We start from the raw sequence: 17,212 nt of genomic DNA on the forward strand, positions 1-17,212 counted from the left end.
AGATGTATCGAAGACGGCTTTTAGGACCAGGTATGGGCATTATGAGTTTCTTGTTATGTCATTTGGTCTGACGAATGCTCCTACGATATTTATGGACTTAATGAATCGAATTTTCCACCCATATTTAGATTAGTTTGTGGTTGTCTTTATGGATGACGTACTGGTCTATTCGAGGAGCTATGAGGAGCACGAGATACATTTGAGGCGGGTTTTGCAGATGCTCAGGGAGAAGAAGTTGTATGCCAAGTTCAGTAAACGTGACTTCTGGCTTGAAAAAGTTGGGTTTTTGGGGCATGTTATCTTAGGAGGAGGAATTTTTGTAGATCGTAGTAAGATTGAGGCGGTAGTGAATTGGGTTAGACCGAGGAACATCCAGGAGATTAGGAGTTTCTTGGGGTTAACCGGTTATTATCGTCGTTTTGTTGAGGGGTTCTTAGCTTTGTCAGGACCTTTGACATGACTGACGAAGAAGAATGCTAGATTTGGATGGGACGACAACTATGAGCAGAATTTTCAGGAGCTGAAGCAAAGGTTAGCCACAGCGCCAGTATTGATCATCACGTCTGAGGGTGAGGGTTATATTATCTACAGTGATGCGTCCTCGAAGGGACTTAGCTGTGTGTTGATGCAACATGGCAGGGTAGTGGCGTATGCGTCTAGACAGTTGAAAGAATATGAAAAGAACTACCCTACCCATGATCTTGAGTTGGCTGCAGTGGTACACACATTGAAAATTTTGAGGCATTACTTATACGGCGAGCAGTGCGAGATTTTCTCCGACCACGAGAGTTTAAAGTATTTCTTCACCTAAAAGGAATTGAATATGAGACAGAGAAGGTGGTTAGAGTTGATTAAGGATTTTTACTGTACTATCAGTTACCACCCAGGGAAAGCAAACATGGTAGTTGATGCATTAAGTAGGAAGCTTGGAGTATTAGCGTTGGTAGCTATGGAGATCCAGTGTCCGATCATGATGGATCTAGAGAGACTCGACACTGAGTTGATAGAGAGTAATACCCTAATATGTATCGCCAGCCTAGTAGTACAGCCTACTCTGCAGGAAAGAATTAAAGTCGCCCAGAAAGAAGATCCATAATTGGTAGAGGCAATGGACAGAGTGCAGAGTGGTCGGGGAGAGGAATTCTGTGTTTCAGATAACGGAGCTTTGCGATTCCGTTCCAAACTGTGTGTTTCTACTGATGCCGACATTAGGAGGACTATTTTAGATGAGGCTCATAGATCCTTGTATACAGTCCATCCCGGTAGTACAAAAATGTATAAGGATCTGCGAGAGTTTTACTGGTGAAGTGGAATGAAGAGGGAGATTGTCGAGTACGTAGCCTAGTGTTTGATGTGCCAGCAGGTAAAAGTTGAGCACTAGAAGCCAGCGGGTCAATTGCAGCTGCTGTTTATTCCAGAGTGGAAATGGGATCATATATCCACGGACTTTGTTTCAAGGCTGCCGTCAATATCGCATGGTCAGAATGCGATTTGGGTGATAGTAGTAGATCGGTTGACTAAGTCTGCCCATTTTCTCCCTATCAAGATTAGCTATTCCCTCAGCCGATTGGCAAAGATTTACATCCAAGAGATAGTTCGTTCTCATGAGGTGCCTGTATCTATTGTGTTAGATCGAAACCCGCGATTCACGTCACGATTTTGGAGGAGCTTGCAAAAGGCTTTAGGGTCTCAGTTATCGTTTAGCATGACATTCCATCCTCAGTCAGATGGACAGACTGAGAGGATGATACAAATACTAGAAGATATGCTCTGTGCATGTGTACTAGATTTTAGGGGTAGTTGGACTCAATTTATGCTACTGGTAGAGTTCGCGTATAATAACAGTTACCAGTCCAGTATTGGCATGGCACCGTTTGAGGCATTATACGATAGGAGATGTCGATCTCCTTTGTATTGGGATGAGATGGGTGAGCGACGAGTTATGGGTCCAGAAATGGTATAGCAGGCGTATGATAAGGTTTGGCTTATCAGGGAAATAATCAGTGCAGCTCAGAGCCGACAAAAGAGTTATGCCGACCATCGCCGCAGGAATTTGGAGTTTGATGTGGGTGGTCACGTATTTTTGAAGATAGTTCCGTTAAAAGGAGTTATGAGGTTTGGTAGGAAGGGTAAACTTAGCCCTAGGTTTATTGGCCCATTTGAGATTTTAGAGAAAGTGGGGCCGGTGGCTTACAGGCTAGCTTTGCCACCTATACTATCCAGGATACATGACGTATTTCACGTATCTATGTTGAGGAAATACGTCCTAGATCTTTCTCATGTTATCAGCTATGGTGAGTTAGAGCTTAGTAACTCGCTAGTCTATAAGGAGGTACCCATGCAGATTTTGGACAGGAGAGAATAGAAATTACATAGTAAGAAGATTCCTCTGGTAAAAGTTTTATAGAGGAATCATGCGATAGAAGAGGCTTCTTGGGAGCTCGAGGATAGATCAGACAGAAATATCCGCAACTATTCCCAGAAGTTTAAATGTAAATTGAAATGTGAGTAAATAGGTAATGTTTCTTGCACAGGTACATGTAATGTTATAGGTAGTATGAGATATTTAGTTTTGGAAGAATTTTCTTTTAGTATGTGTAATCTCCTAGAACTTGAGTTGTAACCACGGTATTCCTCTGCCAAGGGTAAGTAATAAAATAAGTAGACCATTCTGCTTAAGGGATAATAAACTACGTGAATAGTAAATTTTGAGGACGAAATTTTATAAGGAGGGGAGGATGTGACAACCCAAATAAAAATGGAATTTAAAAAATGAAGAGAAAAGAAAATTACCAAAGGATTCGTCGACGAGGGTATAAAAGAATTCGTCGACGAGGAAATACCGAGAGAGGTTTGAGCCGACTGAATTTCATCAACGAGGACTGAATTTTGTCGATGAAATTATTAAAAGATTCATCGACGAATGACATGGCTTGTTGACGAATCCAGTTCTATAAATACTAAAAATTCGAATTTTTAACTTCACCATTTAGCAATCTCTCTCCTCTCTCTCCTCCCTTCGATTTTCTCTCTCCCTCTCATCGATTTTGGGTCGGATTCACACCAGTTCAACAATCTGAAGCCACCACAACGCTCCTGGGGAAGTTCTCTCCAAATCTTTTGGAGTAGATCGTTGGTGAAAGCAAGTTGGAAATCATCCCTAAGTTGAGGTAAGGCTTTTTAAGCCAAATTTGACCTTACGGTAGTTATAGGAAATGATGTACACGTAGAAATACTGAAATTTAGTACTGTGAGTTTTCATTTTCAGGATCTTGATCAGGAAATCCTACGGGTGTCAGACTATGATATTTTAGGGGCTTTCTCAGTAGTCAGGTAAGGGAATAAACTAAAGCAGTCATTTTCATGCAAATTATTACTAATTATGAGAAAAGTTATTTTATGGAAGCATGTGTTATATTTATAGATTACAAAGGAAATGTATGTTTAAGAAAAATACTGCTACCATGTTAAATGTATATATATGTATGAGATGCCAGAAAGTATGATTTTAGAACGCAATGTATGGTTTTATACAGCAAATGTGTGGCATGAATATTATTTTATATGGAAGAATATCATGATATGATAATGATAAGAATAGAATATATTTTTAGAAACTATGAAAGAATACAGTACCATATGATATTGAAAATGCATGATAAAGTGATTATTTTTAGAATAATATAAATATATGAAAAGATTTCGGTGCAAGGCCGTATTTATGTATGATTTCAGCGCAAGGTCGTATTTATGTATAATTTCGACGCAAGGTCTTATTTATGAAATATTCGAAACAAGGCCGTATTTATGAAATGTTCGGCACAAGGCCGTATATATGAAATGTTGAGCGCAAGGCCGTAATTATGAAATATTTGGCACAAGGCCGTAATTATGAAATGATGCTATATTATCACGTATTATATTCAGAACCCGGATGTTAGCTTAGTTTAGTTCAGGAGCAGGGTACCATAGCCATATAGATCATATATCTATGTTCAGACTTGTGCTAACTACCCCACAAGGGGGTGAGAGATGGATAGTCGATGTGACTTTCAGTGTAGAGTTGTAGACGTCCACCTGATAATCTGGACCAGGGTGCGGCGGGTCCGTCGTACTTACAGACATATTTTTGACTCGGCAGTGGTTGACCAGCTATTATCGGGTCCCGCGTTCGGGCCGCACAACCCCTCATGGGGGGTAATACATGACATTAGCTAGCTATTTATCCACGTTAAATATTCATGTTACCACACAACTGTATTTAGTTTATTTTCCCTTACTGAGATGTGTCTCACCTCTAACATTAATTAATTTTTCAGGAGACCCTGAGTGACCGGCGGGTCGTTGCCACCATTGAGTTAGTGATATTACCCCGTTAGGAGGGTAAGATTTTGTACTAGGGTCAGAATTATTTTGTGTTTGATCATAGAGTTATTTTGATGTTTACAAGGATGTGTATAAATACAGTTTTATGATGTTGTAGTAAACTCTGGTATTCTGTTTTATGGATGGATGATTGAGATTTTATACTTACTGCTGGTTAGGTTTCCGCTATGATTGACAGGCGTCCCATTACCCACAGGTTCGGGTCGAATTTTCTATTTAATATATTACATTTTATGTTAAGGAATTTGAGGTCATTACATATATGATTTGCCGGCGTACGGGCCGAGCTATGGATGTGATTTGCCAGCGTACGGGCTGTGCTATGATGTGTTTGCCGACGTACGGGCTGAGCTATGGTAAAATGTGTAATACCAGCGTACAGGCCGATGATTTTCATGATATACGTATATATGCAAAATGATATGATTAATTTGATAATTAATGATATGAAATATCCATGTATCATTGTTTCAGTATATGTTATATGATATCAAAACCTGGTTAGGTTGGTCTAAGCTCGCACTTGCACAATATCGTTGCTATGTGTCCATGGTCTTCATGATCATGATATATGTGTTAACGCCGCTGTACGGAGTGGTGTGAGATTGGATGGTCGATGTGGTTTTAAGAAGTGTGTGAGCGCCCTTGGTGTATGGACCAGGTTAGGTAGACCCATCAGACTTACAAACTGTACTTTTGACTTGGCAGTGGTCGACCAACCATTATCAAGTTCCGCCTTCGGGCCACACAACTCAGTCATGTGGGGGTAATACATGGCAACAGCCTGCTAACCTACTAGAAATGTTTTTGTATTATTATTATTTGAGATGAAATATGTTTATGAAAATGCAGTATGTTTTGCAGTGTTTTGATGATATATATGTTTTCCCACATTTGATAAAACAGTTATTGAATATGTTTTGTATGGTATATGTATAACACAGAATACTCATGTTGCCACACACTGGTATTAGCTTATTTCCCTTACTGAGAGGTGTCTCACCCCAAAATTTTATAAACTTTTCAGGAGCCCTAGATAGGAGAGCGGGAAAAGCTCCATTGATCTAGTGTTGTTTGTCTGCCCTCTTTGAAGGGTAAGTATCAGTAGGGATAGTTGGATTCTATGGGAAATGTCCCTAGATCTTGTTTTTTGGATGTATACACTAAAATACAGTGGATATAGTGACTCTGGTATTTATGGTAATGAAATAGATGTTTTCGTATTTACAATATTGTGATTGTATGTTTCCTGCTGCTTAGGCTTCTGTTATGTGTTCCGATGTATCCTTGGTACCCACAGGTCCAGGTGGATTATGATCTGTTGAGTTGGAATTTGTGATATTGTATTTATTGTATAAAAAAACAGGTGGAAATTAAGCAGGTCGTCACAGTTTGGTATCAGAGCAAAGGGCTAGTTACCCCGATCCCCAAAAACTCTCGCTTATGAATGATTGTGGCGAAGTAAGACTCTCCGCCCAGGGGCTTACTGAATTGAGGGACAGCGATACGTAACGCCTCAATCTCAGTGAGTGCTCTAATAGGTATCCGTTGTTGCCAAGGGCACAAGGGCCATAAGGAAAGTGACAACGCCTGAAAGGGGGACATCACAACTCTTCTTTTTCCTTTTGATCTTCTGGATCAAAGAAAGCCTTTAAGATTCCCAAAACCCAAATGACATTGACCCACTTGTCATGGTTTGATTAGAAGGGTCCCACTCGCTTGAAAGTGTATATGGGATATTTTTTTCTGGGTTTTTTTTACCTTGAGCTTGATTTACCTTTAAAGCTGGTTGAATTGCATAGTCGTCTTCTGATTGAATTTTGACTCCAAGGGAATGAGCTTTGATAGGGGTTTTATTTTTCTCCTTCTTATTCATTGGGATCTTCCCTGCAGAAATTCTTTTAAAAGGAAATCTAGCAAAGAATTTGAGTCACCTTTGATAATTCAATTTGAAAATCAAAACTAGATAAAATTGCTTGTCATCTGACAAAAAATTGTTTGGAAACTAGATTTTGAACACCTTTTTGCAAAATCTCTTTTACAGACTTGCAATATACTCAGAGCAAAAATTCTTTATTAAAAAGATTATCTTGAAATTTTTCAATTCATAAAACAATTGATAAAACTTCATTTTGATAGTAGAATAATTAAGTCGGGGACCATACCAAACTCCAGAGTGAAGTCTAACTAGTCTCTCTTGATCATCTAATATTTTCTTGATAATACCTCCATATCCTATATCTGAAGCATCTGTTTCTACAATTATAAATTGTTGACTTTTTGAGTTCGATCCCTGTTTTGATACTGACAAAACACTCGTATCTCATGTGTGCATTTAGTGTTTGAACAGGTTTATATCTCAACACACATATGAGGTAAAGGAGAAATGGAAGCCTGAAGGACTTAAAAAACAAATTATCCAGCGTATTCCATGAAGAACCAGAAGAGCAAGAGAAGAAGAAGAAGACATTTATTGTTTTATCTTGTAATGCATTTAATTTTTATATTTGGTTTGTAATAATGTATATCTCTGCATGATATGACCTAATGCTCATGACGAACCATAGACAGACCTTAGGAAACCAAACTTTTCAAAGATAAACTTTTTTTTCTTAAATATGAAAATCACACAGAGGTTTTCAAAATAATTTAAGGTAAAAAATAGGGCCAAAATTATGTTTTAACTAGCCTCGGTTGACTGACCATTGAGTGTTCAAAACAATTCAGTCGATCGACCATGCATTAGACCAAAAGTCAAAAGTTTGACTTGGCTCAGTCGACCGATAAGTTTTTAAACTTAGCTTCCACAGTCGACCAACCTTTGAAATTGACCCTTCCACCTTTCTCAGTCAACCATCGTTTTCAGTTCAAAATTGCCTCAGCCGACCAGCCTTCATGTGTGACGACCTGCTTAATTTCCACACACACACACACACACATAATATATATATATATATATATATATATATATATTATAATAAAACCAATATCACAAAACTCAGCAGATCATAATCCACTTGAACCCATGGGTACCAGGGATACATCAGAATACATAACGGAAGTCTAAATAGCGGGAAACATACAATCATAATATCATAAATACAAAATCATCCATCATAATACCAGAGTTACTATATTCACTGCATTTAAGTATATACATCCCAAAAAGAAAGTCCTAGGGACATTTCTCACAAAAATCTAACCGTTCCCACCAAAACTTACCCTTCAGAGAGGGCAGATCAACAAAACTATATCAGCGGAGCTTTACCCGCTCTTTTATCAGGGGCTCCTGAAATGTTTATAAAATTCAAGGTGAGACACCTCTCAGTAAGGGAAATAAACTAACACTAGTGTGTGGCAACATGAGCATTTATGTGATATATAAATAATCATGAACATAACCAGTAAAACTGTATATATATATATATATATATTTATGGGAAAAACATGTATAATCATAACATGGCATAACATAATGGTTTCCATAGCATAATTTATCTCATATAAATAATAACACAAAACAATCCTGGTAGGTTAGCTAGTTATTGTCATATATTACCCCCACATGACTGAGTTGTGTGCCCCGAAGGCCAGACCTGACAATGGTTGACCGACCACTACAAAGTCAAAAATACAATCTGTAAGTCCGATGGGTCTGCTAAACCTGGTCCATACACCAGGGGCGCTCACACGCTTCTTAAAACCACATCGACCATCCAATCTCATACCACTCTGTACAGCGGCGTTAACACAAATATAATGATGAATCATGAACACATAGCATCGGTACCATACAAGTGCTAGCCTAGACCAAGCCAACCAGGTTCTGATAACATATAACATATAATGAAACTGTGATACATGGATATTTCATACCATTAATTACCAGATCAACATCATCATATCGTTTTGCATATATACATATATTATGAAAATCATCGGCCCTTACGCTGGTATTTCACATTTGACCATAGTTCGACCCGTACGCCAGCAAATCATACCATAGCTCAGCCCATACTCTGGCAAATCATATTCATAACTCGGCCCGTACGCCGGCAAATTATATACATAGCACGACCCATAAGCCGACAAAACATATCCATAACTTGGTCGTATGCAGACAAATCATACACATAGCTCGGTCCGTACGCCGGAAAATATATAAAAATCTCAGCCCGTACACCGATTTTCCATTATAAAATCCATATCTTTTATCATATTCCCAGAAAATAGTATTTCATAATAATTTCTACTCATGCCACACGAAACAAGTTTTTCGTATATTTAACATACCATCATTTTCAGCAGTATTTCCCAAATATAAAACATTTTTAAATATATTTATTTTCCTAAAATCAGATGCTGTAATAACATACATACATTTTCATAAAATAATTAGTTTAGTTTAGTTTATCTCTTTACCTGAGTCCTGAAAAGCCCTTAAAACAAACAGTCCCGCACACGCAGGGTTCCCCGTTTAACACCTTGAAAACGACATTTTCCAGAACTAAAGTTCAATATTACTACGCGTACTATGCTTTCTACAACTCTCAAATAGGTAAATACTGAGTAGAATGTCTTACCCTGGATTTGGGTTGGTTTCCAACTCAGCCGCACCGACGATCTACTCGGCAGACTTGCAAATAACTTTCCTAAGAGTGTCGTAGTGGCCTCAGATAGTCGATTCAGTGACTAATGGGGCCAAAATCAAAGAGAGAAAAGGGAGAGACCGTAGAGAGAGAAAAGAAAGGGTTTCAATGAGTTTCCTATGCAAAAAAATGAGTTTAGCACTATTTATACTGCGGGATTTGTCGACGAGCCACGTCACCTCGTTGACGAGTCCTGTAGAAAGTTCGTTGATGAACCTGAACCCTCGTCGTCAAATTTCAAACTTCCAAAAATCCTCTCTCGGTATCTTCTCGTCAACAAGATGAAACTTCGTCGACGAGATCCTGAAGAACCCTCGTCGACGAAACCCCTGTGTTCGTCGACAAGACCTGAAAAATTTCTTGGGATTATCACATTCAAAATACAACATCGTCGATGAAGTCGGCTTCCTCATTTTGTTCCTGTTTCCATTTTCCTTTCTTTTTTTAATTATTTAAATACCATTATTCTTTGGGTCGTTACATCATGACTTGATCGACCAGTCATTTGGCCAGCCGACCGAACCTACAAAAAAAGGGAAATCGCCTTTGGTCAGCCAATCGGCCCTTTGCTCGGCCAATCGAACCCCTTCAGATATTCAAAATTATTGTGTGAGGTCAGCCGACTGACGCTAGGGTCAACCGGCCGAACCTCTCATGTTCCAACGCTTAAACACGGTTAAATTTTAATTAAACAAATTTCAAAATACCAACTGTGTCCCCAAATGGTGATATTTTCAAGAATTCTATAAATACCCCCTTCATAACTCTTTTTAGCAACTTTGATTAATTTTAAAATCCTCTCAAATCTTTTCTTAATCATAGTTCCTCCGTATTTATTTTTATTTTTTTGGGGTAAAATTTGTATTCTCTCCCACTCCCTTTCTTTTCATTCATTTGAAAAATACTTTTGAAAATGAGCATTCATTTTATTTGGGTATACATTTTCATATCAAAGTACACTTACTCTCATTTAAACTCACATTTTTAGAAATTTATTTTGAGAGTAATATATGAGTTTCTCCTGTTTGTTTTGTTGATAAATATTATTGGAGAAAATTTTTATTGAATATTTTTGAAAGACTTGAGCACATATTTTTACATTCATATTTATCTTATGCTTGGAAAAGTCTTTTTGCATCTATGCTTTCATAGATAAATTTTTATATTGCAAAAATCATTTGAAAAACCAAAGCCCTAGGTTCTCCTACTTCTTATTGAAAATATTTTTGGGAGAAATTTTATTAGGGTAAAATATTTGAAGAACTTATTATATATATTATTTTTCAAATATTGAAAAAATGATTTTGAGAAAAGCACTCTTACTCTATTGAACATAAATCATATCATACTAGAGTGCATGTTTGAGCTTTAAAGTTGTACATTTCCGCTTATTTTTTAGAAACATTTTTATTGTACAAAAAGTATTTTATGTACTAGTTTGGCTCAGCCTGTTGATTGAGCTGGGGAGTCTCTACCTCGTAAGGGAGACCGGTTTGGCTCAGTTCGGTAAATTGAAATAGGGAGTCTCTGTCCTGTAAGGAAGACCAGTTGGGCTCAATTTGGTAATTGAACTGGGTCTTAACATTGCCTGTAACCCCTGACCTACCACATGGGGTCTGGGATGCTACTTTAGTGACGTCTGAGTACCTGATACCATATTTATTGTATAGACCTGAAGAATTATAGTAATTAAATAATAAAAGAAATTAGGAAAAAAAAATTTAAAAGGGGTTTCAATAGGGTCTCGTCAAAGAGTGTAGAAGTGCTTGTCAACGAGTAAAGCTCTTGTGCTCGTTGACGGGGACGCATGTCTTATCGACGAGAGATTATCGAGAGGACTGTTTTCAAAGCTCGAAACTTGTCGATGAGGAGAAGGTGTTCATCAACGAAACTCCTTATTGGACTCGTCGATGAGGAAATGTGACTCGTCAACGAGGCCACGTGGACTAGCATCTTATAAAAGGCGAAAAGCTGTCTTACTTACTCTTAATCTTGTGAGACGGTCACAATGAATATCTTTGAAAATGAGATCGAAAAGAGTGGGTGAGTGAGAATTTTAATTATAACAAAAATTATCCCTCCACCACTAATTCTTTCACGCACTAATCCTTCTCTTCCATTGAAAAAAGTTTTGTGAAAAATGAAAGTTTAGAGTTTTTTATTTATAGGATTTTTTTTGGAAGAAAATGAAATTTATAAAAATGTGGAGAGGTGAAATTATAATTTTTTAAAAATAAATTAATGGACATGGGATGAGCATGGGATGAGAGGTATGGGATGGAGATGAGGCTACATGTGGGAAAAATAAAAAAAAATTTGGAGTGTTTGTCGACACTTTCATTTAATTAATTAATTAATTTTTTTAAAATCATTACATCCTTTGAGAAGAATAAAGTTCGAATTCCAAAAAACCCATGTGGGCCCCACATGGTATTATGGGTCTCATGCAACTTCGAGACCCATATGTAGGCCTCACGTAACCCCAATAGTCCTCGCACGGTTTTATGAACCCGTATGCACTAGATGTGGAAATACTCACGAGACGAATTAATGTATCATATAATAATTATATATATTTTATCATATATTTCTGCAATGTATGTTGGTCGAAGATATTATTTTACTGTGCATATTATTTATGAAAAAGTATGAATGGTAGAATGAGCACAGTAAAAGTCGCTATCAAATATATTATTTATCATGAAGGAAGAAGCAAGTTCGAGTTCAAGACATCATGTGGATCCTATGTGATTTTGTGGGTCCCGCATAACTTCGGCCCCCTATAGTCTTGTGGGTTCCGCGCAGTTTTGAGACTCATGTGGGACCCACACAATTCCAATAGTCCTCACACGGTCTTATGAGCCCCACATGCGCTAGATGTTGGAATGATAACTTGTATTGCGAGATTTATGAAGTGTATACAAAAACATTGATGTAAGACGAAATTGATCAACTTATGTCCTATGGTTCAACCCTCACACAAGCACAAACACTCAAAACATACTTCAATTCATAACTCTTTGTAGGTATATATGGTTTATGTGGAGACTTTCAGTGCATGAAGACCGCAGTTGACATGTCAAAACAACTTTGAATCTAAGACTCGTGTGGGCTCCACCCAGTCATGTGGGATCCACATATAATACCTATATTATTATTATTATTATTATTATTATACAAATTACATTAGTCAAAACATTATTTTATGTATATGTGTTAGGAACCTGTAAGCAACCAGAAAGATGTGATTGTCACGCCCCGAACCCGGAAATGGGACCTGGGGTGAAAATATAATCTAACCTGTCCCTGTATCATACAAATCATCACAGATATAGTACAAAGGATGAGGGTCCGACCCCGTGGGATTCCTAGGCACCCTAAACACATCCAATCATAATCATATACGCAGCGGAAAAAGTCATTCTATATCAACATATGTAGTACCATACCAGAGTCTATACAAGAGCAGAACATGGCTTTAACAAAACGTACAAACTGGGTGCCCAAATACAACTCAAAATGGCAATCCAACAAAACTACAGTCCTAGCACTTACCCAAGCGCTAACGCAGTACACCGGCCACTACGCTCCCTACACCAGGACGCTAGTTCCGGTTACCCGAAGGACCTGTAAAAATGTACATACAGTAGGGGTGAGACACCTCTCAGTAAGGAAGAACACATGTTATATCGGTGTGTGGCATTTAAGTGTTATCATGATACAACATACACGCAGTTAAATGCATTCTAGTACTAATTTACACAGTGCATACACACACACATACGACGGCCATTTATACGCAGCCCCATCACAATACATACACATGATTAGTAATCCTCAGTGTCGTCACACTCTTCGGCTCGAAGCCGGCCCGCGACATACGGCGTTGGCCTGTAGTCAACCCGCGAACACGGCGCCACCGGCACATGGCTAGTCCCCGACTCCCATAGCATCGTACCGGCGCTAAATTGGTGGATCCACACCCTTCGCCCTGATCTGCCGGAATAGGATCACGCCCTCAGATATAGATTCAGACACTCTTGCCTACATGGCAGGCGATAACACGCCCTCGGATATAGAGCCGAACACTCTCAATACCTGGGACAATTTCGGAACCGCGTTCCTATTAGCATTTCAACATATCACACACACATGCATGCTCATATAACCAAACAAACCACGCTCATTTGGTAATCTAAATCATGATTTTCCAAAAAAATATAGTTTAAACAAAGTCAAGGCACGACCATCCCAATATCACAGTATAAATCACACAAATACTCGGTTTTCAACAAAACCCAGGATTTAGCCCGTCGTCCCCTTTTTCCCAAAACTGTAATAATGAAAAACCCATAGTTTTTCCCATTAGATCCCCCTAAATGAGTATCCAAAACACACACAGGACCGTGGACCACAGTTCCACTGAGTCCTATTTCAAAAATAACTAATATAAACATAGTTCCCTTTACCTTAACCCCATAAGCAAATCCCGAACTCCAAGGTCCCTAAATAGCGAACCGAGTTCCAAAACCTACAAATCACAGTACAAAATATGTTCATAAGACAGTTACCTACAAATCTACAGGATCAAAATTGAAAACCGAGCCTTACCTCAATTTTACGCCAAAACCTGAAAATCTCTGAAACGAGATTCCGATCCGTAGAAGTTGTAGAAAATCCTTCCATGATCCTTGTGGTAGCTTCCGTTTTCCGATTCCGTCAACGATCGTCAAAGAATTCTAGAGAGAAGGAGTACGAAGAGGTTTAGAGAGAGAGAGAGATAAAAATCAAAGTTTGCTTAGCTTGGAAGAAATGAGAATTTCCTTTATAGCCCTTTGACCCGGGCAATTTCCAATTTTGCTACTCTCTTAATATTTAAACCCATTTTTCATATTTCAGGTTCTTACAGTGACACCATAATTTTAACGTGGTTCGGTCAATATCGACCTACGTCCACGGAGCATACACTATAAATTCACTATTCGCCAGAAAATTACAACTCTCACTCTCTCTGTCCCTCTCTTTCTCCTCTCTTCTTCTTTCTGCTCTCTAAGCTTCTTACTTGTGTATATTACATTCCTTAGCTCTTTACTTATAGGGCTGATTTTTTAAATCAATATTTAATCACAATTAAATATAATCAATCACAAATGGGAGGTTTACAATCATGAGATAAATGGAGATTAATTGCAAACCGCTTTCCAACTCTTCACGCGTTTCCAGCTTCTAGCTCTCCTGTCTCCAGCTACAACAATCTCCTACTTGGAGACGAAGACGCCTTCTTAACCAGTATTATGAATAAATGATGTGCTCAAAATATGTCTTCGGGCATGAAGACCAACTGAAGTTGAACACAACTTCAGCTTCTCTGTAATCACCACCTTCTTGTCTGTTCGATTCCTGCTGACTAATCTGATGTCTGTCAGCTTCACAACTGGTGCAAAGATGCTAGCATAGTCAATCCCTTCCTTCTGTTCGAAGCCTTTGACTACCAACCGAGGCTTGTACCTTTTGGAGTCATCATGCTTCTTTTTTATTCTGTACACCCACTTGTTGTCAAGGTCTTTGGGCAACTCAGCTAGTTCCCACATTCTGTTGGAGGTGAGGGACTTCATCTCATCCTTCATCGCAAGCTCCCACTTGCTCGTATCTACCACCTGACATGCTTCATCATAGCAGTCGGGTTCTCCTCCATCTGTAGGAAGTAAGTAATCAATATACCTTCTGTTTGGTACATGGGACTGATTAGATCTCCTAAGCTTCGTAGCTGGAGTAGGAGGCGGTGGTGCGATGATCTGCTCCATTGGTTCCTCCACCTGAGGATTCTCGACACTCTGCTGTTGTGTCTCGACACATTCTGAGTGGACTAGTTATAGTTTCTTCTTCTTTGGGGCACGAGTGTTTATCTGGAAACTAACCCTCTTCTGTTTCCCAAATATGCAATCCTCACATGTGTCAATCTTTACTGACCATAGACCACTCAATTTTTCCTTTGAGTGCATCACCCTGAATCCCTTCTCGCTCATGTGACCGAGTCTTTGGTGCTAGATGTTGCTGCCGTCATTTCTTGCAGCAACTGAAATAGACATAGAGGAATTGGAGGTTAGAAAAAGTGTTATGCTTTTCTTACCTCATGCAATCGTTAGTACACCCTTTGAAACTTTTCATTCATCACCAATGAATTTCGTCGTGTATTCCTCATCTGCCAGCTGACAAACTGAGATCAAATTCTTTCTTAGGTCTGGAATATATCTGATATCCTTCAGCTTCCATACTGACCCGTTTATATTGATCTTCACAACTCCCTTGCCAGTTATGTCGCAAGGTTGATCGTTGCCAAGGTACACCTTACCAAAATTACCTAGTGTGTACTTCTCTAGGCAATCTCTACAGTAAGTGGCATGAAATGAGGTTCCGGAGTCTAAGACCCAAGACTCCTGCTCGCTCTCCAAAGAGCATATCAACAACTCATCATTTTCGGAAGCAATATTTGCTTCTATCTTTGCCCTTGTCTCATATTCTTTATTCTGACTCCTGCACTGGTTCTTGTAATGACCAATTTTTCCACAGTTCCAGCACTCAATAACTTTTGTACTTTGGGAACCTGTGTCCTGAGTACCTCTGGGATTTCTAGATTTAGAATGCCTGGGCCTAGATCTGCCACAGTTGTTTGATCATCCACTCCTGTTTCCTTTGCCTCGACTTTCCATGTTCAAGGCTGAACTCGAAGTGGAGCCATGGTTCGACTGCATTCCGATTTTCTCCGTCAAAATCATGTTGACGACCTCATCGTATACAAGTTTCGATTTTCCTGCGGAGCTACTTATGACAGTAACAACGCCATTCCAACTTTCGGGCAACTGACAGAGAATTAGTAGGGCATGAATCTCATTATCAAACGTTATCCTAACTGAGGCGAGTTGATCTGACAACTCATTGAAATTATTCAAATGTCTGCTGAAACTTTCACCTGTAGACATACTCATCGTAAATAGTCTTTTCATGAGATGTACCTTGTTTGCGGTTGAAGGCTGCTCGTACATAATAGAGAGCGCATCCATCAGAGACTTGATGGATGTTATATGCTTGATATTGAATGCCATAGATTTCAACAACGTCATCTGATGGCTCCGAGAGCTTTTCAATCAAGCAACACTCACTTGTCCTCGTTCATGGATACTGGATTACCCTTTAACGGTAAGTGCAATTCCTTCCCAAACAAATAATCTTCTATTTGCATCTTCTAGAAATCGAAATTGTTGCCATTAAACATTTCGATTTTTTGAGCTCTTTTCATTCGACATCTCGATTCATTGATTTATAGATGAAATTAGCTCAAATGGATAGAATGGTTGGATCCGGAACAATCGAAAACCCTATAAATGGTTAAAGTTGCTCGAAAAAAGACCCAAAACGACTTCAAAAAGCTCAGTCAAAGTTACGGTCAAACCTGGTCGGTTATGCTAACGTGGCATGCTAACTTGGCAACCTGATGTGGCACCTACTGACGTGGTAGTGGGGCCCACATGATGACATGGCATGCTGACGTGGCTTTGAGACAGCAGGTCGGATCTAGGTCGGGATCGGTTCTCAGGTTGACTTGGTCTGAGGGTGTCTCCGGGTCGGGTTGAGGAGGTCCGGGTAAGGAAGACGCGTGCAACGCGTGCGGCGCATGAGGAGCTGGTCACTGGCTCGTGGCGAAGCGTCTTGCTTCGGTAAGGCGATTAAGGAAGCGTGAGCCTTCGTCTGGACTTCGTTCGAGCTCCGACTTGCACGATTCTCTTCATCTCGGTGAGCTGAATGTGATGGTGGCCTCAAAATTTAGTTTCGAGCCACTGGACAAAGCTCTGATTTCAGGATCACTTCCAATCTAGCTTTCCTACTCCAACCGGGCTCTAATACCACTTGTTATGAACCTGTTAGCAATCAGAAAGATGTGACACCAAAATTTTAACGTGGTTTGGTCAATATCGACTTACGTCCATGGAGCACACACCACAAATTTACTATTCGCCGGAAAATTACAACTCTCACTCTCTCTCTCCCTCTCTTCCTCCTATTTTCTTCTCTGTGCTCTCTTAACTTCTCACTTGTGTATATTACATTCCTCAACTCTCTATTTATAGGGTTGATATTTAACTCAATATTTAATCACAATTAAATATAATCAATCACAA

Source organism: Malania oleifera, chromosome 2 (genome assembly GCF_029873635.1).
Source record: "Malania oleifera isolate guangnan ecotype guangnan chromosome 2, ASM2987363v1, whole genome shotgun sequence".
Lineage (NCBI taxonomy): Eukaryota > Viridiplantae > Streptophyta > Magnoliopsida > Santalales > Ximeniaceae > Malania > Malania oleifera.